At 47.2% G+C, this 23141-nt stretch overlaps 1 long non-coding RNA gene across 1 annotated transcript; it reads left to right on the forward strand.

The window, feature by feature from the left end:
- The first annotated feature begins 12532 nt into the window (after window positions 1-12532).
- LOC139075849 (uncharacterized) lies at window positions 12533-14441 on the forward strand. Its single transcript, XR_011526757.1, has 2 exons — window positions 12533-12638; window positions 14071-14441. It is a non-coding gene; the product is annotated as an uncharacterized lncRNA (long non-coding RNA).
- Window positions 14442-23141: the final 8700 nt, after the last annotated feature.

A 23141-nucleotide genomic window follows, 5' to 3' on the forward strand; every position in this document is an offset into this window, starting at 1 on the left:
GCAGTCAAAGTGGCGGCCTCTTGGAGAAAGAAGCTTCTGGCACCTTCTAGGATTGTTTGAGCAAGATTCCAGACTCCATATCCTCTTGGTTGGCTTTTGAAATATCTTACTGTGACAGGGAGTGTGTGAAGGGCTGAGAAGAGAGGAATCAGAAGCTGAGAACTCCTTCCAAGAAGATGTGTTTTCCCAACTGACTCCTTGCTGCTGTAAGTGAAAATTGCTGAGAGAGCTTGTTCTTGGGTGTGCTCGTAACAGCTCCCCCAGGGTCCTGGCTGTGAAGCCTGATGAGCTCCTTCTTCACAGCTGTCCAGGAAACCCAGGGCTGTGTGGCTCCCTGAGGCCAGCCCTGTGACCGCTCGGCTGTGGAGGAGGGCTGGGAGACAGAGGAGAAGGCAACACACTTACAAAGGTGTGATTTCTCTTTGTTCATCTCTGCCTGTGTTTATACTCAGGCTCACTGAGGGAATAAATCATGAGTGACGTCAGCAACCCGGGGAGTTTGACTCCTGAGTCATCCTCGAGGGAAGAGGGCATCTGGTTAATTGAATTCTATGACTCCAATTGAGTTACCACAGTGACAAAGGATGGATGTGCCAGAGCTGAGAGCATTAAGACATTGAAAGAGTGCACTTAACACTCGCACTCCACAATGGGGATTAGGTCTTTCTTCTAGGACTCAAGGAAACCCACTAGCTGGCAAGGCCTGAGTCATTATAACCGGCATCAGGTTTCACTGCCCAGGATTCTAGACAGAAAAGGTACTGGAGTTTTAACTAAATCAACAGCTTCATGCATGTCTTGGCTCAAAACCCTTCATTGGCTCCCCAATTGGAATTGCCAGATTTAGCAAATAAAAATGCAGAATTCTCAAATTTGAATTTCAGATATCTGATGAATTTTTTTTTAGTATAAGTATGTCCATGCAAATATTATTAGCTATTCATCTGAAATTCAAATTTAACTGGGCATCCTGTATTTTATCACACAACGCTATCCCTAATGGTTGCCAATTAAAGCCCAAATTCTAGCATCCGGTTCTCCAGGATTTAGCCCCTTCCAGACTTTACAACCTCATTTCCCACTCTCTGTTCCCTTTTTGGTATCATTTGGTTTCCAATCAAACTTAACTCCTCCTCATCACTGCTTTGCCTTTTGCTTTCTTGCCCACAGGCCTTTGCAAACACTTCTCCCTTCACTTTCCATCCTAAATGCCATGTCTGGTATGCCATCCCTGATCCCCAGTGGGGCAGAGCCCCTCTCCTCTTTAAACATCCTTGGTGTCTTTTTGAACGAGCTTCGACAATTGTAGAGGTCACTTATTGCTTTGTTTGCCTGGCACCACCTCCTTCTTGTGAGAAAAGCACCCCTCCTTTTGAGAACTGCTCCTCTGACTCCAACACTTGTTTCCTGCTGGAGCTTCTGTGCTCTTACTGACTCTGTCCCCTGGCCACAGATGATTGGCTGGCCACCTGATCCAAGCCAGGCCTATGACACCCTTCCTTAGGCATTTTTTTTTTTTAAGGAAGATTAGCCCTGCGCTAAGTGCTGCCAATCCTCCTCTTTTCGCTGAGGAAGACTGGCCCTGAGCTAACATCCATGCCCATCTTCCTCTACTTTATATGTGGGACGCCCACCACAGCATGGCTCTGACAAGCAGTGCCATGTCCACACCCGGGATCCGAACTGGCAAACCCTGGGCCACTGAAGTGGAACGTGCACACTTAACTGCTGCGCCACTGGGCCAACCCCCCCAGACATTTTTAATAATTCATTTTGTCTGGCACCCAGCCCAGATCACACCCCAACACCTGTACTGAGCATTGAACCAAGATCACCATTGCTGTCAAAGACGTATAGTCCTAATTGCCATATCATGTGAGGATACCAGCCCCTATGTAACCAGGTGAGAGAAGAAGCCACAGTATAATGGGATAAGCACTGCCCTGGGAGTCCAGAGAGAGACCTGGGCTCTAGTCGGAGCTCAGCCACTAACTTCCTGCAAGACCCATCATCTCAAGAGATTGCAGACTCTTGGAGAGCAACACTTAATCTTATTCTTCTCTGTAGCCTCAGGTCCATACAGTTGGTAGGTGTTAGATAAATGGTAGATGATGATGGTGATAATAGTGATGGCAATAATGACATAGCAAGTCACTTCCTCTCTCTGGGCCTCAGATTTCTTTACTATAAAATTGGGAGATTGGGTGAGCTTTAAGAGTACTTCCAATTCAGTCTATCACCACCAATGCTGATCCTAAAAGGCTCTGATGACTGCCTTGTAACATCTACTGAACATTAAGCCAAGATCACCATTGCTGTCAAAGACAAAAGTATTTTACCTGTTAGGACCCACAGGCAAAGGGTCCACATGTACTCCAAGGTTTTATAAAAATGTGTATGACCAGAAAAATGATATTGACTCAGTGATATGACAAAATAAAAAATGTTAATTTTTTTTTTTTTTTGGCAAAGGAAGATTTGCCCTAAGCTAACATCTGTAGCCAATCTTTCTCCTTTTTCCTCCTCCAAAGCCCTAACACGTAGTTGTGTACAGTTGTAAGTTCTTCTGGTTCTTCTATGTGAGCTGCTGCCACAGCATGGCTACTGACAGACAAGTGGTGTGGTTCCACACCTGGGAAACAAACCTAAGCTGCCAAAGTGGAGCATGGAGAACTTTGATCACTAGGCCATCAGGGCTGGCTCTTAAATATTTAATTAAAGGATAACATTATATTAACTGGTCATCCTCAACTGAGTTACAGAGTTATAAAATTTTATTAGATTTAAATTACAAGAATTAAATATTCTTAACAAAACTCAAAATTAAAGACTTAATGTGGCTCTGTGAAAGCCACTGTCAAGAGAGTGAGAAGACAAGCCAGAAGAGGGGAAAATATTTGCAAAAGACATATCTGATAAAGGACTATTATCCAAAATACACAAAGAACTCTAAAAACCCAGCAATAAGAAAATGAACAACCCAATTAAAAAGCAAGCAAAAATCTGAACAGACATCTCACCAAAGAAGATTCCATATAGCAAATATTAGCATATGAAAAGATGCTCAACCTTACACATCATTAGGGAATTGCAAATTAAAATCACGATGAGATGTCACTACACACCTATTAGAATGGCTAAAATCCAAAATACTGACAACACCAAATGTTGGCAAGGATGTGGAGCAACAGGGACTCTTGTTCATTGCCAGTGGGAATGCAAATGCTACAGCCACTTTGGAAGGCAGTTTGGCAGTTTCTTACAAAACTAAACACACTCATATGATCTAGCAATCGAGCTCCTTGGTATTTACCCAAATGAGTTGAAAACTTATGTCCACACAAAGACCTGCACACAAATGTTTATAGCAGTTTTATTCATAATCACTTAAAATTCCTTAAATCATTATAGCAGCTTTATTCAAAACTTGGAAGCAAACCAAGATGTCCTTCAGTAGGTGATGGATAAATAAATTGTGGTACATCTGGACAATGGAATATTATTCAGCATTAAAAAGAAATGAGCTGTAAAGCCATGAAAAGACATGGAGGAAACTTAAATACATCTTAAATACATATTCCTAAGTGAAAAAAAGCCAATCTGAAAAAGCTACATATTGTCTGATTCCAACTATATGACATTCTGGAAAAGGCAAAACTATGAAGACAGTGAAAAGGTCAGTGGTTGCCAGGGGTGAGGGGGAAGGAAGAGATGAGTAGGCAGGGCACCAAAGATTCTTAGGGCAGTGAAATTATTCTATATGATACATAATGGTGGATACATGTCATGAAACATTTGACAAAACCCATAGAAGGTACAACACCAAGAGTGAAACCTACTGTAAACCATGGACTTTGGGTGATTATGCTGTGTCAGTGTAGTTCATCAGTGGTAATAAATGAACCACTCTGCAGGAGATGTTGATAACAGGGAAGGCTGTGTGGGGTCAGGGGGTGGGGAGAGGGTGTATGGGAAATCTCTGTACTTTCTTCTCAGTTTTGCTGTGAACCTAAAACTGCTCTAAAAAATAAAGTTTATGCATATAAAAAATTGCTTAATGTGGGATATGATATAGGGTGGAGCTATAACATTCTTAAAATAGCGAAGTCAAGAGAATTTGGGTAGTATTTTTTTGCCTAACTCTTCACTAAATCTACACCTTGTGAGCCTTCTATTATTGCAATAGGCACACTGTTTATCCAGCTGAGATGTGCATAGCATTAAGAGTATGTGAAACGATTTCAAGTCATACACAGATAATCCTTTTTTATTCTAACATTTTTATGTTTATCGGAATATAGTTAGCGTTTATAACACTGATAGAAAGTTTCCTTTTAAAATAAAGAAAAGTATTAAGCAAATGATAAATAGTACCAGTGACACTAAGATGGCCTGACATAAAAATATGGGGAAGAAAAAAATTCCAACCAGGGGAAACATACAGGTCGTGTGAGAATGGATGAGCTCTGTGAAGGCACTGAGCAGTGGTGACCTGGTTATGCATCAGGGCATTTGTAGGCCAGCCCCAACTCTCCCTCACTGGCCGTTTTGTGTGTAGAAGGTCCAGATGCAACATGCTGGTCTCCCTCACTTTATAAAATCATCACATTTTAGGAAAGTTGCACTTCAATTGAACTTTTACAAAGCAAAACTTTGTAGTGACATGTACTATTTGCTGGATGCTGCAATGGTGTTTAGTTCTTTAAAAAAAAAAAAAAAAAAGACAGCCTGTGAGAAATCCATCAGCTGCTTTGTGTCATGGCTAGAGAATAACTAATGGCTTTGTCCCCATGGCTATGGCTGTCCGGATGGGTATTACAACAGATTAAAGAGTGTCAAGGGAGTAATTCTAATTCAAGATTCACAGCACCTTAAATCTGTCATGGTGAGAAAATGAAAGCTTATATCTCTATGTGCTGACAAGGAGATTTGAGAGGCTTTCTCAGAGAGTCAGAAATCTGGAGTCAGGGAGTGGAAGCAGAACTGGGAGCCAGAGAGGGCCCACCTGGGGGCCAGGGTGAGGCTGGGGAGGCTGCCGAGGGGAAGGGGTGTTAGGGTGAAGTCCGGGCAGCTTAGACAGAGGAGGCTCAGAAGCATAAGTAGGGGCTGAAGATGTATTTCATTCATTCATTCATTCATTCATCTACTCATGAGCCTCATGGTTCCTTCTGTAAAACAAGAGTGTTCAACTTGAGAGTCCTTAGGGCCATCCAAAGAGTCTGTGAAATACTCTGTCACCGTTTACTCAGCTGCATAGAACTGTTTACTTTTTAAGTAGAGTAAATGCCTACTTTTGTATTCATGAATAAACAAACCTTAGAAAGTCAAAGCGAGCAGGACAACAGAGTGCAAATTTGCCAGTTGCAGTACCAAATCTACACATTCTAAATCAAGAGCCATCGCCAGGCGGCCATCCAGGTCTCAAGCTTGAGTCAGCACAACCTGGAGGCAGCCGCCAGGTGCTACCTTGGCACCTCCACCCAAACCTCAGATTTTGCCAGTGGCCCCCAAGAAGGACCTGCCTGTCATCAAACCGAATTCTCTGACTCGGGCTGGCACCAGCCCAGGGAAAGTAAATGCATGTCCATCTTGAGCAAGGGCAAGGCATGGCCCATCGTAACAGACTCCACCCTTCCCAGGCCCCCTCTAGAAAGAGAATCGCAGCCGCAACATGTCTTGCCTGAACAATTCCTACAGAGATTCTTGTACTTTGGACTTTGCGTTGGGATCTGAAAGTTTAGCTGCAGAAAATTGTACCCATGCTGTAGGATGAACTATGTGGGTGCACCCCTTTATGCACATATGTTTCTAGTACTCAGACTCAGTGACATACGTATAAAATTAAAAGGTCACTCCAGAAATAAACGTACATGAAAACACACATGTGAAATAAAAACATCACTCCAGAGGGAGGGTGCACTTATCAGCCAATTTCACCCCACTAGATATTGCTTAAATCCCCAAGCACAGAGTCTAGTGTATTCTTCCCCGGTTCTGGCCCAGATCAGCTTTTCTCATCACTCTCTTTGTGTGATCCATTCCAGCCCCACAGAGTCCACACTGTTACTATCGTCATTGGTGTCAACAATCTAACTGCAGAGAGGTCTCATTCTCTCTGTCAGCCAAGTTTCGTCTCAAAGGCACAGACTTTACCCACTGTCCTCTTGCCCTGGATACTTCCATTTCCATTTGTTTCTGCAGGACCCCCATGTGAAGCTGAAGGGCTGAGGGGTCTCTCTCCAGGCGCTCTCTTCTAAGGGGAACAATTCTGGAAACCCTCCTCTATAAATGTCTGTCACAGCTGCAGGGCTGGGGAGATGTTTCATAGACTCGTCTTTGAGCAGGGAAAAGATACATTCTAGAGCTGAATGGAAGACCTCCCATTCATGATTTCCGCTGTGTTCCTTTTCGAATGATCCCTCAGTTGGAACAGCCAGGATTAAGCACTGTCTACATTCTACTTCTTCTTTAGGATTGTGCAGTGTAGCTGTTTCACACCCAGATCACCTGGGATATCCTCTCTGCAGGGGCCCATGTGGGCTCAGCAAGAAACCAAAGACCCTGGTTCAAGTGTCCCTGTAGAAGGCTCCTCCAGACGCCCAACCCCAAAACGGCATATTTGGAGTCCTTTCTTTTTCACTCAGAGGAGCATCTTTATCCAAATGAAAGACAATTTCCTGAAGAGGACAGTTTAATGAACATACCAGACCATGTTTAAACAGGATTGGATAGTAAATTAACTTTTCCCACTAATCAATGGGTGGGGAATGGAGGAACCACAGGAGGAAGACCATATTAATTATGGAAAAGTTAAGGATTTCACTTTGCACATCTGAATGAGTGATAGTGAGTTACATTTGCACGGCTTAATTAGGGACTAGGCACTAACCAAATAGAAGAGATGGAAGCTATGGCAATGAATGAGATCTCTGAGATGGAGACAAAGCGTTTACATAGCGATGGTTACACATTATTTCATCATGTGGTATACCATAATTTACACGATTTTTTTTAGGTTCAAAGCAGAAGCAGTCTTATCTACCATGTGGCACCATGATATTCAGCCACAGTAGATCCTCAACAAACACCTGTCAGGAAGTCTTGTATCTGATCAGTAATCAGCGGTATGACAACATCGGTGTTTATCCTGGCCTTTGTCAGCCTCCCGCCTCGTTCTGCTGCCGTTCCTGCTTATCGATACAGGATCACTTCCCTCAGAGCATTTCCCACCACCAAGGTGGAGACTCAGAGGCCCACAGGCCCAGCCACCAGCAGAGGGGCGGCGGCAGCGACTGGGCCCTGCCTCTCAGGCACCCCCCAGATGCTGGCTAAAAGCAAGTGATGCAGGGTCGAGCCCGGTGGCGCAGCAGTTAAGTGCACATGTTCTGTTTTGGCAGCCCAGGGTTTGCCGGTTCAGATCCCGGGTGCGGACATGGCACCGCTTGGCAAGCCATGCTGTGGTAGGCGTCCCACATATAAAGTAGAGGAAGATGGGCACGGATGTGAGCTCAGGGCCAGTCTTCCTCAGCAAAAAGAGGAGGATTGACAGATGTTAGCTCAGGGCTAATCTTCCTCAAAAAAAAAAAAAAAAGCAAGTGATGCAAAGAAGCAGGGACCACCGAGAACCATCTGGTAGCAGGAGGCACCAGCTGCAGCAGGGCCATGGAACGTTCCAGGCCACAGCAGCGCAGAGCAAGCCGTGCTGTCCTGTGTTCAAAAGCAGCTGTGCCAGTGTCGCAGTTCTGAGGTTTGGTCTTGACCATGACTGTGATCATTGCCCAGAGCTCTTCCCTCCTGATCATTTTCCACACCTGGCTCTGCAGCCTCCTGGCAAGTCTAAAAGCTACTCAATACGCTGTCAATAAGTCTTCTGTCTACTTCTTTTAGCCTGAGTCTGTTTCTGTTGTTTGTAACCAAGCACCCGATCTGGTTCAAGCCTCATTTTCTATTCCTATCAAACCTTGTCCAAGAAAGAATTGAAAATCTATTCCTACTGAGGCAAAGGAACACGCTCTCTCATTCATACTGACTATTTACATGTTCTTTTTTCGCCATGCACTCTCTCATTTGATTTGTTAACTCAAAGCATTCTAACATATACTTTTATTATATCCAACTTAAAGATAAGAAAAATAGGCCCGTAGTGGTTCGGTGACTGGCCCAGGGTCACACAGTGAATCATTCAGGCTTCTAACTCGAAATTCCATGCTATCTTCACTTACAAGCGTCCTCCCACCTTAATGTGCTCCATTTCAGATATTTCAGACGGGAGGGAAATAATTGGGGAGAGGGGGTGGAAACACAGAAGGGAGGAGGCTTCTCAGAAGGAGAAATTATACCCACTAGGCAGTGATTTGTGCCACCTACGGGGAAAGAGGTCTCGAGTATAAACACACGCGCACCACACAAGCACCTGTCCTCCCCCTCTGCCTTTTCATTACAAGGTGCTAAGCCTCATAGGAATTGGTTAACAGCCAACCAGCCGAGCAAAGCACACCTTTGATGAGCTTCTTTTTTTGTGATACCAAGTGTTCCATCCACGAGGACTTTAAAACGTATACACCCCCAGCAGAAATGACTCACACATGGAGACTCTGGAGAGGTGACGGGAACGGAGCTCCGTTGCTTTGAGACCTCCATGTGATGGGCAGCCAGACAAGCATGCTCCTGTTAAAGGAAGAGCATTCTACCTGCAGGCGGGGAATAGCAATCAGCCTGGAAGAGCTTAGATATAAATGCAGGGAGGGTGGCTGCAGAATGGCTTACCAGGAAACCGTAGAGGAAGGCTCCTGAGTTTTCCAGGGAGATCCCTAATATTTGGATGCACAAAATACTAGCAGGTTCCCCACCCACACACTGCCAGTGACAGATGTGGTACAACAGAAATTATGCAGCACCGCGGAAGAAGCTAGCCTGCGAGAAAGAAGAAGAAAAGGAACCTGAATCTAGCCGAACCTCTAGATGTAACCACCACTGACTGAAAACAGAGAGGTGCCTCAGTTTGGGTCCCACCAAAAGAAGAGCTTGAGAAAGGATTTGGATGCAGGTAGTTTATCTGGGAGATGGTCTCAGGAAGAAGTCAAGGAAAGAAGAAAGTAAAACCTGAGAGAAAGGACAATGAAGTGTGCATGTTAATAATTAAGGCTGGTTACCCTTTATTAATAAATTAATAACAAAGGGCAAATGAAGGATGGTTACTGCTATGGATAACTGGGGCTCAGTCCTGCTGGGGATGCCCTGAACAACCATCTAGAACATGCTTCAAAGTGATCCTACCAGCGGAGGGGGAAGCTGGGGAATTTACCTGTCATTGGCGAAGGGTGCCCATTGGTTAGGCCTCTCCCTTTACCTCCCCTTCCCCACATACAACGTTTGGGAGAAACGGGTGAGGCAGCTAACAGAGCAACAGCTGCAATGCTTAATGTGGGACCACAATTTTCATCATTTAAGCTTTGTTGAAACCATGCAGGCTCAGGCCATGTGGCCCGGTGCATCACTTGCATTTGCTGTCCTGGGACAGGGGAACATGTTAAATGTCACCAGGCAGGTGCAGTCGGCCAAATCCAAACCATGGGAAATACCTGCAGGACTGATGACCTGGCTTCTTCTACACATAAACAGCATTAAAAAGAAAAAGGAGGGGCTGGCCCAATGGCTCAGAAGTTAAGTTTGTGCACTCCACTTCAGCAGCCCGGTGTTTGCCAGTTTGGATCCTGGGCACAGACATAAGTACTGCTTATCAAGCCATACTGTGGCAGGTGTCCCACATATAAAATAGTGGAGGATGGGCACAGATGTTAGCTCAGGGCCAATCTTCCTCAGCAAAAAAAAAAAGAGGAGGATTGGCAGCAGGTGTTAGCTCAGAGCTAACCTTCCTCAAAAAAAAAAAGGAAGAGAACTTAGAGATTAAAACACATGTAGAGACATACCAATCCAATACTAGATACTCTTTTAAGAATCGTACTGTGAACAAACCAACTATAGAAAGACTCTTCTGAGGGGCAGTTCCTGTGGTGTAGTGGTTGGGTTAGCATGCTCTGCTTTGGTGGCCCAGTTTTGCTGGTTTGGATCCCAGGTGCAGACCTACACACCACTCATCAAGCCATGCTGTGGTGGCATCCCACATACAAAATAGAGGAAGACTGGCACAGATGTTAGCTCAGTGACAATCTTCCTCAAGCAAAAAGAGGAGGATTGGCAATAGATGTTAGCTCAGGGCCAATCTTCCTCACACACAAAAAAACTAGACACTTTCGAGATCATCAAGGAAAATTGAATCTGGCCTAAGTATTAGGATGATAATGAGATGATTGTTAATTTTGTTAGGTGTGAAAATGACATTCAGCTGAGGTTAAAAAAAAAAGTCCTTTCCTATTAGAAATCTATACTGAAGTCTTTATGGTTGAAATCACCTGATGACTGAGATTTGCTGTAAAACACTCTAGCAAGAAAAAAAAATGTTGGTGGGAGTATAGATGAAACAAGAATAGAAAAATGATAATTATCGAAGCTGATAATAGGTATATGGTGGTTAACATGTTCTCTCTACTTTTATGTAAAGAAAATGTCTATAAACGAAAGTTAAATTTGCAAAGAAAGAAAGCAGTAACAGGCTCAGGGAGCCATCGATCCCTCCACTGCTCATTTACTGAGCAGCTTTGCTGTGTGTCCGAAAATGACTGAAATAATTCTACCCTGTGTGAGCTTAAGAAACCAAAGGACTCAAAAGTTGCACACCATTCAGTAGTTAAGTGAGGATACTGGACAACTATAGGTCACTTCACAATAGGGATTAATTCACTTCCATATGAATAATTGTGAAACAATAAGAATTACTTATTGGTCTCTGTCCCCAGTTCCTGACAGAGCTCCTAAATCCCTTGGAACTTCCTGAGTGACAGGAGTATCTTTTGTTCTAGTGAGGTACTCTTGGTGGGCTCCTGGATAGCTTCAAGAAGCGAGTGGGTCACCAGAAAGACCAAGCCAACATTAGAAGCTTTGAGCCCCAGCCCCCCACCATCCTCCAGGGAGGAGGACGGGGCTAGGATTGAGTTAACGACTGACCATTCCTACATGGTGAAGCAGCCATAAATATGCCTGAAGTATGGGATCCAGAGAGCTCCCAGGTTGGTGAACACATCCACGAGCTAGGAGGCTGGTGGACCCCAACTCCACAGGGACAGAAGCTCCTGTACTTGGGACCCTTCCAGACTTTTCCCTATGGACCTCTTCTTCAGGCTGTTTAACTGTATCCTTTATTATATAATAAACCATGTAAGTGTTTCCCTGAGGTCTGTAAGCCACTGAAGCAAATTATCTTACCTGAAGAGGGGGTTGTGGGAAGCCCTAATTCACAGCCAAGTCAGAAAGAAGTGTGGGTAACTTGCCATTGACTTCTGAAGTGAGGGCAATCATTTAGTAATATTGACAGGAAGTGCGTGAGAAAGACTAGATTGACCCTGAGCTGGAAAATAGGGAAAAGGTGCGGGACCTCACACCTTCCCCATTCGGGGCCTGTAACTTAATTGCCAGCATTGAAACCTTCCTTCTAAAGCCCCACTTGAAAACATCCTATCTGATTTCTGATTTTTAAGATATCTGTACATTCTGTTAGCTAACATACTGAAACAGTATTATTTAGTGTTTTCAGAACTCCTAGAAAAAGCAGAATTGGGTGGCTCAGGGTTAGACAGAGAGACAGGACATAGAGCAAGTGATGTTTGGGGAAGCCTGGAAGTGGGAAAGCTGGGTCAGAATTCCACAGGGCCTTGGACTTGTGCCCATGCCCAAGAGGAAGGAGGAACCAAACTTTCGAGATGGGATGAAAGTCCTGCTAATTTCTGCTCTGCTTTGTGTGGAGTCCGTGGAACCCCAGGCCCATGACCTAGTGCACTGGGGATGGCTCCTGGTGAGCACTGTTCGAGCCAAGGAGACCAGGAAATAATGATGACTCAGCTTCTTCCATCAAAGACATCCAGGTGACTTCCTGTGTAGCCCCCCAGACTCCAAGTGAGGAGTCAACACAATTCAATTCAGGTCAACATTCTTGAGGCCTGCTGTATGTCAGGCCACGTACTGGACCTGGGAATATGGAGATAAAGAGGGTACCATCTCTCCATTAGGTCAGGGTTCTTCAATTATAAGCAACAGAAGCGACCTCTGGCTGCAGGGTAACTCACAGCATTGATGGAAAAGCTGAAGAACCGAGCTTGTGAGAGGCCAGAAACCCGAGCAGCCATAGGACAGGCTCTTCAAAACCCCTGTTCTTCAGGCATTTCAGGCTTTCAGCCCCCCTAGTCAAATCCAAACACGGGGAAGGGGCTTCTAATCGATTTGGCTTGGGAGAGGCAGGGCCCTTTGATCGGCAGTTCCACCAAACAAAACCAAGAAGCTGTCCCAGAAGAGAGACTGGAGGCAGAACAGGTGACCAGCATCATCTTATTTTACATCCTGTTAGCGCTTGCCTTCAAGGAGCCTCACCCAGTGGGAGAGGCAGACCTGCAGGTGTAAAATTGCACTAGTGGATGAAAAGTGAAACTAACACACAGCATGGGGGCAGTCAGACGTGTGCTTAGTGGCGCTTCAATAAGATTTTTAAGAGGGAAAGTCTCTGAGCACCTGCTCTGGACGGGACGCAGGTGAGACTCTCTGGGCTCTGTCCAGGTGAGGGGGCAGGGCTGGGCTCGGCAGGGAAGGGGCTCCTGTGGGGTGAGAGCCTTGCTTCGCGCTCACTCACTCATCCCCAGGCTTGTTTACACTCAGCCTGGTAGGGGAACTGAGGTCAGCGCTGTGGTTCTCACTTCAAAGTCTGAGATAATCTGTAAATCGTTTTCTCCTGGTTTCCTTTCGCAGCAGAAGCAGCTTATTAAAAAAAGTTTATTTTTGCAAGAGAGGTGGCTCAAAGCTTGATAATTGATTTTGTTTTGTTTAAAAGTTTTTAAAAGTTTTGTTTTAAAACTGTTAGAACTGTAGACGGGACCACATGCCACCCCAGGGCTGCAGACCGTGGAAGAGGCTGCAAGTTGTATCAGCGGGGTCTGGTGGCAATAAGCGTTGTGAAATCAAGGAGAAAAGTGGGGCAGAGGAGAGGAGGAAAGAAAGAAAGAAAGTGAAAGGGCAAGAAAAGGAAGGAGGGAGGGCAGATGACTCTCAACCAACACTCACAGGGCGTTTCTATCCGGCTGATGCACCTCCCCAGCCTGGGCTAGGCTGGGCTGTCCTCAGGTCCCCAGGACTCCCACTGCCATTCGGAAGGCTGGCTCTTGTTGGAGTCCTCCGCATCTCTGCTCAAGCTCACAGGAAACTGGGCCCTGGAGGGAGAGCAGCACACAGAGACGGCTAGGAGATCCTGCAGTTCCGCACAGCACCCCAGGACTTGGAGCTGGCGCCCACGGAGGGAGTCCCGGGAAGCTGCTGCCCAATGTAGTTGGTGGCTGCTCTGCTCCCAGTTGTGGGACATACTTCAGAACTCACCTCCGAATTTCCACCCCTCATACTAGGGCCCAGGGAAAACACACACAGGAAGATGGGTGGATTGAGGACCAGCTGGATGGACAGACATGTTTTAATTAACAAAGCCCGTTGGTGTTCATTATTTTGTTCAGTTTCATTGGGACTTCTGTTTCCCCACTTCACTAACATACAAACTGAGGCTCAGAGAGGTTTATTCAAGGTCAATCCCATTATCAGACGGGGAGCATTATACTATAGTTATACATAGTCACATACACATACGCACTAAGGGCCAAAGCCCAGTCTATATCTTACATGATCCTCTCCCCAGCCCAATGAGATGGACGCTGTTGCCCTTACTTCACCAAAGAATTAGGTAAGTAGCTCAAGGTCACACAGCTAGTGATTGACAGGCCCAGGATTCCACTCAATTTATGTGGGAGGCTTCCTCCCATACAGATAGCATACCCCATTTAGACAACAATACAAATAATCTGTATGAAAAGTCTGTTCTGTTCTGTTCTTGTGCTAACTCCTTAGTCTGTAAGACTCTGAAAAACAAAGCATTTCACAGACACCCAACACAAGCAATGAAAACATCTCCCTTTGTCTTTTCAGTGACGTGCCCCTAAGAGGAAAACTGAGATGCCAACAAAGATTGGACCCAAGCTCAGAATCTATATGAAAGAATAAGTGCTTAAAAAAAAAAAGGCTTTCGGGGCTGGCCCTGTGGCCGAGTGGTTAAGTTCGCGCGCTCCGCTGCAGGCGGCCCAGTGTTTCGTTAGTTCGAATCCTGGGCGCGGACATGGCACTGCTCATCAGACCACGCTGAGGCAGCGTCCCACATGCCACAACTAGAAGAACCCACAACGAAGAATACACAACTATGTACCGGGGGGCTTTGGGGAGAAAAAGGAAAAAATAAAAAATCTTTAAAAAAAAAAAAAGCGTTTAAAAAAAAAAAGGCTTTGTAATCAGAATACGAAATTATACGTTCACTGTGATTACCACTGAGTATAAAATGTACACACGTATAGACAAAGACTGCAAGGGAAACGCAAACATTAAATCAGTTCTATGGCAAACGGATGGCTTATTTTTCTTTCTTAAAAATGCAATGTTCTTATCATATTTGTGCGATAACAAAAAGACTTTGACATCGTGTATAGAGATTCATAATATGAAACACAAAAGATTTTCACGCAGTAGGATAAACCCAAGATGCAGCTGCTGGAGCCCCTGGGAGTATTGCTGCTTGGTTGACTGTTTGACCTTGACCAGTCCTGGTAATGGTCCCCATAGAGATAGACAGGGAGAGAGAGGGGAGCGAGTGGCCTTTCCACAGGGCAGTTTTGCCGACTGCTTGTTACTGTAACATTTAGAAGGCAGACTGTTCCCCACGTCTCCATTTCTGTAACGCCTCATCTGCAAGTCAGAATCAATTAAGTTCTGCAGGGTTCACTCAGCACCTACTATGTGCTGGGCCTGGAGGTACAAAGCAGAGTAGGAGGGTCTCTGCCCTGTGAGAGCTCACACCCAGCTCAGTTCTTGGCAGTTTCTGGAGCCTGTGCAAGGTGCAGCCACATAGTCTTCACACACCCCTTCTCCCTCCTTGCCCCCAAAAGGAAAGGCCTCCAGAGTCAGGGGCCCTCTCTCTGCATCTCATCTGCTGCGCCTATCACCCAGACAATGCCAGGCACACAGTAGGCACTCAGTATATATTTATGGAATAAATCTCACCGCTGCCTCACACCTAATGCCCGCTGACAGGCTGCATGACCTTGGGCAAGTCTCCTGGACACCCCTGTGCATCATTCTCAATACAGCTGGGTTATGAGACCGCCGGGGACAGGCTAGTGTCATCCCTGTATTGCCAAGCCTAGCATGTGAATTGCTGTTCAGGAGGGCTTGGCCAAGACCTGTTGAATTGACTTAGCTCATCCTTGGAGGAGGCTCAGCTTCTCGGCGGGCTTCTGTGACACTGTCCTCCATGCTCAGCCCCTTACAAGTTACACAGGGACTGCTCAAAGAAGCCATTGAAGAGCTGACTCATGAATCCAAATTGCCTCTGGCTTGCCGCCCTCCCCTGAACCTGTATTTGATCTCAGAACTCGTCTCCCTTCTGGGTGGACCAGAGAGTGAAGAGAGTGCTGGCTCAGGGGCCCCAGGGAAAGCCATCCTCCCAGGACGTCGTCAGGGGGCAGCTGGTCATCAGGAAGTCTCTTTCAGAAGGAGATATCAGTTATTTACTCTGGTCTCTCTTTCTGTCTCTTAGAAGACAAACAGGGGGCCGGCCTCGTAGCCGAGCAGTTAAGTTTGCGCGCTCCAGTGCAGGCGGCCCAGTGTTTTGTTGGTTTGAGTCCTGGGCGCGGACATGGCACTGCTCATCAGTCCACGCTGAGGCAGCATCCCACATGCCACAACTAGAAGGACCCACAACAAAGAATATACAACTATGTGCTGGGGGGCTTTGGAGAGAAAAAGGAAAAAAATAAAATCTTTAAAAAAAAAAAAAAAAAAAAGAGAGGGGCTGGCCCCGTGGCCGAGTGGTTAAGTTTGCGCGCTCCGCTGCAGGCGGCCCAGTGTTTCGTTGGTTCGAATCCTGGGCGCGGACATGGCACTGCTCATCAAACCACGCTGAGGCAGCGTCCCACATGGCACAACTAGAAGGACCCACAACGAAGAACGTACAACTACGTACTGGGGGGCTTTGGGGAAAAAAAGGAAAAAAATTTAAAAAATCTTTAAAAAAAAAAAAAAAGAAGACAAGCAGAAAATTTCAGACCTAAACTACCTCAAAACTTTAAAAATAACAAAGCCCAGAATGCACCTTCTAAGTCCTCTTCAGATCTTGCTGAGTAATTCTCTAGGCTTTTTTTTTTTTTTGCCACTAGATGCAGAGAACTATTAGTGAATGAGGTATACATTTTATTCTTATCCCCACACTGTATCATCAGCTTCTGGAGAACAGAGGCTGTGTTTTACTTTCTACACTCCTGGCATAGGACCTAGCACTGACCATAGCATAGATGCTCAGTGTTTCCTAAACGTATTGAGCACCCACAATGAACTCCACGCTGCGCAGAATGGAAGAGTGGATGGATGGATGGGTGGGTGGGTGGATGAGTGGATGGATGAACGGATGGTTAGATAGTTGGATGGACAGTAAGGCATTGTGTCAGGAAACAGATGCACAAATTGGGAAATTGGAGGACAGTTTAATCAAGAACTATTTATAAAGTGGTAAGCAAGGGTTTAGGGACATCAGCAAGAGATGGATGCAGTTCCAGGGCAAATGGGAGAAAAATTATTACCAGAACCCAGAGAGAGTTGCTAACAGGAGAGGAGGCTGTGACTTCCAATAGAGTGAAACAGCCAAACCAGGGAGCAGGTAGGAGACATTGCCCTCAGGCCCTGCTGATGTGTTATGGGTTGAATTACGTCCCCCAAAAAGATATGTTGAAATCCTAACCTCCAGTACCTCAGAATGTGATCTTATTTGGAAATAGGGTCATTGCAGATGTAATTAATTAAAATGAGGTCATATTGAAGTAGGACAGACCTTAATCCAATACGACTAGTGGCCTTATAAGAGAGAATGCCATGTGAAGACAAAGACACACAGGAGAAGACGGCCATGCGACAGCAGAGGCAGAGATTAGAATGATGCATCCACAAGTCAAGGAGCATCTAGCAGCAAAAATAAAATGAACTAAAATAAAAAGCCTGGAGAATTACTGAGCAGCAGCCCTGGGAGGCCCGTCCATTTGAGGGATAAGGAAGTTTAGGTTTAGAGGGAGTAGCTAAGTTCACTAAGGCAGTAGGTGGCAGAGCCAGAGCTAGAAATTCCTGTTGGCACAATCTACACCCCATGGCCCCCCAGCGTGGCACCTTGGAACCCAGGCAGGGTGTGGGAAGATGGAATGCTCTCCCCATGCTATGCCATGGGCATACCAGGTATGGGTGAGGCCTGGCCCGAAGAGGCTGCCATCCACAGCACCTGTCTGACCTCCTAGACATCTGATGTCTCCATGAATGTGACAGGTCAGGAGGAGGGCCTTCCATAAAGGCCTCACCAATGCTCTGCAGGCTTCCAGCCAGGCCTCCCAGCAGTGCCTCCAGGCACTGTCAGACCTGGCTGGGGCGGGTCAGGGGGCAGTGGAATCCAGTGTGTATTTTACACTTACAGAGCATCTCAGTTTGGACTAGCCACATCTCAAGCGTTCAGTAGCCACACGTGATTAGCGGCTACCATATCAGACAGTGCTGGTCTATGCCCATTTCGAAAATAGAGGCTCAGGAAAGGCAGGCAACCTCCTCAAAGTCACATAGCTAGTGACTCATGAAGTTGAGATATGCATGTTGTCTGTCTGGCACCAAACCTGGGCATTGCCCACTACCCCACACCTCAAGGGCACCTAAGGGTACACATCTGGGACCAACTCCAAGCATCCTACATAGGCTGGGCAGACGTGCTGCCCACTGACTTCCAGTTAAGAAGATGGCGCCTGAGTTGGGATGGGGGTGGAGAGGAATGAACCAGGGGCAGGAATGTGCAGTCATCATCTTGAGTGGCATGGAGGACTCGTATTAAAGCAGCCAAGGAGGCTGTAAGGAATGAAGCGGTCACCCGGAGACCACTCACCTGGGCAAGGCCTCCTCATGGACTCTGGTCAAGCATCAGCCACTGTCTGGCCCCTCCTTCTGTCTCTGCAAACCCACCCAGTTGCAGGGCCCTGCACTTTCCAGAAAAGCACATAGCTTCTAATCTCCCAATATTTGCTGTCTCTGCAAACCAAGAGGGCTGAAGCCTGCAAAGAATGCTGATGGAATCGATGGCACCTGCGGGTGGCTTTGAACAAGAACAGGAGTGGGCCTGAAAGGGCTCACTCAATGACAGCGAAGTCAGCGGGAGAATCTGGAGAGGGATAACAGCCTGCAGGTGGACCGTGTGCAAACTGACACCACTATTGAGCAACTGACAGGCCGGCGTCAGAAGTGGGCTTCTAAGGCAGCCTGGAAGGGAGCTCAGTGCTGACAAGCGCTTTGTCTTCAAACTAAGAATTATGCTTACGCAGTGGAAGTCTGTTCCACAGGTCATGTGGTCCATTGATTTTTCTGAACTTCACATGAGATTCTGGATTTCTTTGCCCTGAGGATCATTTCATAGCCTATTTCAGTTAGTTCCTAAATAAATAAGAAGCCACTTCAGCTCCAAAGGGCTTGATTTGCACACACAGTGTAAGGGACTGGGACGGAGGGCCGGGAAATGGGGAGATCCGGGTTCTAGCTATTTGGGAGCTCTCAGGTATCACATTAACTGGTCTGAATTCAGTTTCCTCATCTATAAAATAGGTCTAGACTGCGTGGTGTCTAAGACAGCCCCATTAGTGACAGAGGTGAATGAAGATTGCCGGGAAGATCAGAAAAGTGTCTTGTGCATAGAAAGAGCTCAATAAATGATCATGAATTGCATAGACGTAACATGTGACTTATAGGTCTCTGCAAATATGAAACCTGTACACACCCTTTCGTGTTCTCCTGCCTCCCTCTTCAGCCCTATCTCTCATCTCTGCGCTCTGTACTAGAAGCTCCCAACATTATCACTAGCTCTTGCTTTCCTGAGCACACTTAGTTTTCCGCTTATGACTCTGTGTCTTTGCATATGCTGTTCCCCCTGCCTCGAATTCCCTTCCACTCTGCTGTGAGCAGACGCTTATTCATTCTGGCTGGGCTGACACTTACTCATTCTTTAAAACCCAAGTTAGATGTCATTTCCTCTGGGAAGTCCTCTCCTACATCCCCTTCCTCCACATTACATGGGAATTTCCTTTCCCAGAGAGCATTCTCCTCTTCCTCTTTGGGGCTACCACAGCATCTCGGGCAAACTTTTTCCTCCCGTACATACTGTATCGTACTGTAACAGGTTTTTATCCTGTTCCCATGGACCTGGGAGTTCCCCAAGAACAGGGGCTCCTTGTTCTTCTCTGTGACCCCAGCCTAGGACAGTGCTCAGGAAAGTGGGTGTAGTCCTGACAGGCCCTACAGCATCTATCTCTCTGAGGAGGCCTGAGGACAAGGACATGCTGGCCACCCTCTCTGGGAAAGTCTCTTCCTCCTCTCTTAACCTCTGAGGCTGGTCCCCTGAAGGGTCCAGGCTTTCCTGTATCCAGGGGACCCCCCCCCTCCCCAAACACTGCCCCTGAGACAGGAGATTGCACTTGGTTATGTTCTTCCCGCCCCTAAACACTGCAGGAGGCTATGGCTGGGCAAGGTGGAGGCGGGCGAGGAGGTCTCCTAGCAACCAGGATGTGCCGAGACCACCCTCCAGTCCCCAGCTGTGCCCACCGCTTCCCTTCTTCCTCCATCGCTGCCACCATCCACTAGAAGAGCAGAGCGCCCAGGGCCCTGAGAGAACAGAGATGTAGATGGCTCCCTTCCACTCCCTCCCTCTCTCTGTCTCTCTAGCTCTCTTTCTCCTTCAGGCAAAGATTTGTGGACAAACTACCACGTGGTCCAGTTACTCAGCTAGGTGCTTGGGACTGAACGACAAACATCACGGGCCCGCCTTTGGAGAGTTCACAGGAAGGAAACCCACAAGTGCAGTGCAGGGCAGGACATGCAGTGCTGAGGTCCACCCGGGTATGAGCGTGCAGCAGGGAGTGGTCAGCTCAGGCCGGGGCTGCGGAGGTGCAGGGCTCAAAGACAGCCTGCTCTATCGGGGCTGCCTCGGCAGTTTCTCTTCTCGGGGTGTCTCCACCTGAACCTTGCAAAGGCATCATGTGGGTGAGTGGTGGCCCTGGGCTCTGGGCAGTTTGGAAAAGAGTCAGGGAAAGTTTGAAAGAGGAGAGCCTTGTTCTTAGAGGATGAGTAGATGCTGGTCAGCAACAAAGGAAGCAGGACATTCTGAGTAGAGGGAAGAGCAGGTATGCAGGCAGGGAGGTGGGCAGAGAAGGGAGGCTTGGAGCAGGAGGACGGCCAGAAGTGAGGATAGCGGTAGGCAAGGACAGGACTGGGGGCTTGATGCCACAACTCGGGGTTTGCATTTATCCTAGTGTGGTGGAGAGCCATCAGAGAGGTTTAAGTGAGAGAGTGGTATCATGCTCTCTAATCACTTCTGCAACCTCTCAGCTCTCTGCAGGTAGACCCATTGCTTCTCAAGGATGCTGCTCAAGTGCCATTGTATAAGTCCTCAACCTCCTTCCATCACAGAAGCTCAAGATTAGCTCACAGCAGCAGCTGACCTCGGTCTCCCAAAGAAACCGTCACTCACAACTTCCACTGCTGTGCACCCATCAATGTGGCTCTCTAGTGCATCGGATCCAGAGTCCACTGCCCAGGAGTGGTATCCAAAATATTTAACCACCTAGCATGGCAGGATCCCACCCGCTGCAGAGCTGGACCCCTCCCCCCACCCCCCAGGGCTGGGCGCTAACACTTTTGTCGCTAGAAAGGGGCATAAGGAGTCTATAGGGCCCTGGGAAGGAGCTGCAGTGGGAGGACCGCCTTCATGAGGCTTGGAGGCAGCAACTATTTACTCATGGGAGTGGATGCATGTCAATACGTTAATAACCCACACCATTGTCCTGGGGCACACACAGTCTGACATTGGCCCCCGTGTGACCTGCTTGTGACAGCACGGTTCCAAAGTGGAGTCCTGGACGAGATGCTCCCTAAAGCTCCTTCCAGCAACAGACAGTGAGGGCCCACGTCTCAGCCAAGCAGAGTTTAAGTTAGACTCAGCAAAGGCAGAACCGGAAGGAACTTTTGTTTGTCAGAAATATTCTTCCTTGCTAAGCAGTAGAACGGCTCTTTAAGGGGTTGGCCTGGTGGTGCACCAGTTAAGTTCGCAAGTTCCACTTTGGCGGCCCTGGGGTTTGCCGGTTCGGATCCTGGGTGCGGACATGGCACCGCTTGGCACGCCATGCTGTGGCAGGCGTCCCACATATAAAGTAGAGGAAGATGAGCATGGATGTTAGCTCAGGGCCAGTCTTCCTCAGCAAAAAGAGGAGGATTGGCAGCAGATGTTAGCTCAGGGCTAATCTTCCTCAAAAAGAAAAGAACAGCTCTTAGCTCAAAATTCCAGCCAATGATGAAACTCACCTTGGAAGAGCTCTGGAGTGCGTAATGGTTTTCCTGACCGAACTTTTCCATAAAAGCTGTCCGGAGCCTAGAATCTTGCACCGGGAGCTGTAGACAGATACCTGCTGTTGTCAGAAACCAGGAAACCAGTTACAAAGCGAAGGGCCTGTGTGCAAAGGGCCTCTGGTGAACTGTCAATTCCTTTGATGCCTGCGGAGCATGCACTGCAACCATCAGTTGGCTACACGGGGACCAAGGAGGACACAAGGAACATGCATGTGACTGTCCCCAGGCAGCCCCAGATGGGGTCTCACTTGCTTGAATTAAAGAATCAGAGGTGGCTGTGACTAAGTTGAAGGAGTTTCTGAGTTTAATTGTCTGGAATTAATCATTTTTGCTGTAAAAGATTCCTGACATTGATATTTATTGAATACCTACGTGCTGGGAGAGACACAAACACAGTCCCTGTCCTCAAGTTGGCGAAAGACCATGGCACACATTTAATAAATCACTTTTCAAAGACGCTGAAAGATGTAAGGACCTGAAAAGTAAACTATATAGGGCGATACAGAACCTCAAGCCTCATTGCCAAAATATGTCAGAATCTATGATGCTTAACTTCATAAGTATCGTTTCTTCTTCTCCCCAAAGCCCCCCAGTGTGTAGTTGTTATTCTAGTTGTAGGTCCTTCTAGTCGTGCTATGTGGGATGTCACCTCAGCATGGCTGGACAAGTGGTGCCATGTCCACGCCCAGGATTCAAACTGGCAAAACCCTGGGCTCCTGAAGCAGAGCGCGCAAACTTAACCACTCGGCCATGGGGCCAGCTCCTTTGAGCAATTTTTTAAAAGCACCTTAAAGCTTTGTCCATCAACAAATATGTGCTTCTCTAATCAATCAGTCAATTCGGTACACATCCAACCTGTGCATTTTGCCTACAAAACAAATGATTTAAAACTACACAGCCTAAACACCGTGAAGAAGAATGCATGAGTTCTCCCTCAGCCAGGAGAGCCTAGTGCTGTGGGAACAGTCAAGGCTCAAGCCATTTCCTTTTTTCTCTGAGTTTCCAACCTACCTCCAACCTGGGGCCCATTCACTGTAGCACCTGCCAGTCTCTTCTCAATCAGTAGAGTCCACACTGGTCCATATTTTGTCCCGGATGCTGCCCTGCACCGACTCACACACCATCAGCCCATGCAGAGCTCAGGGTGTCCTTCGGGTCCCTGCAGCCTGGCAGCCCACAGGGAAAGCCCCATCATCCCAGGCTCTAGACAAGATCTTGTGCCCAGAACACTCCTTTCAAAAGGACACCTGAGGAGAGCTCCAAGGGGCAAGGAAGGCAGAGAGAGGGGCTGGTGTGTGGGCTCTGAGGGAGAGCGGGCAGCAGAGCTGGAGAGGGAGCTGGCTGTGGTCCAAGAGAGAGGAGCCAGCGGAGGGCCCAACTTCCCCACCTCCTGCGCTCCCAGACCCAGCAGGAGATTCGGGTGTCAGGTGGGCAGGAAAGGAAACATCTCAGCTGCTAAGGAAGACTTGGGCAGGGTGATCGGGGACCAGAGCAAGCTTAGAATGGAAAGGAGGAGGAGGAGACGGAGACGGGCAGAAACG

Source organism: Equus przewalskii, chromosome 14 (genome assembly GCF_037783145.1).
Source record: "Equus przewalskii isolate Varuska chromosome 14, EquPr2, whole genome shotgun sequence".
NCBI lineage: Eukaryota > Metazoa > Chordata > Mammalia > Perissodactyla > Equidae > Equus > Equus przewalskii.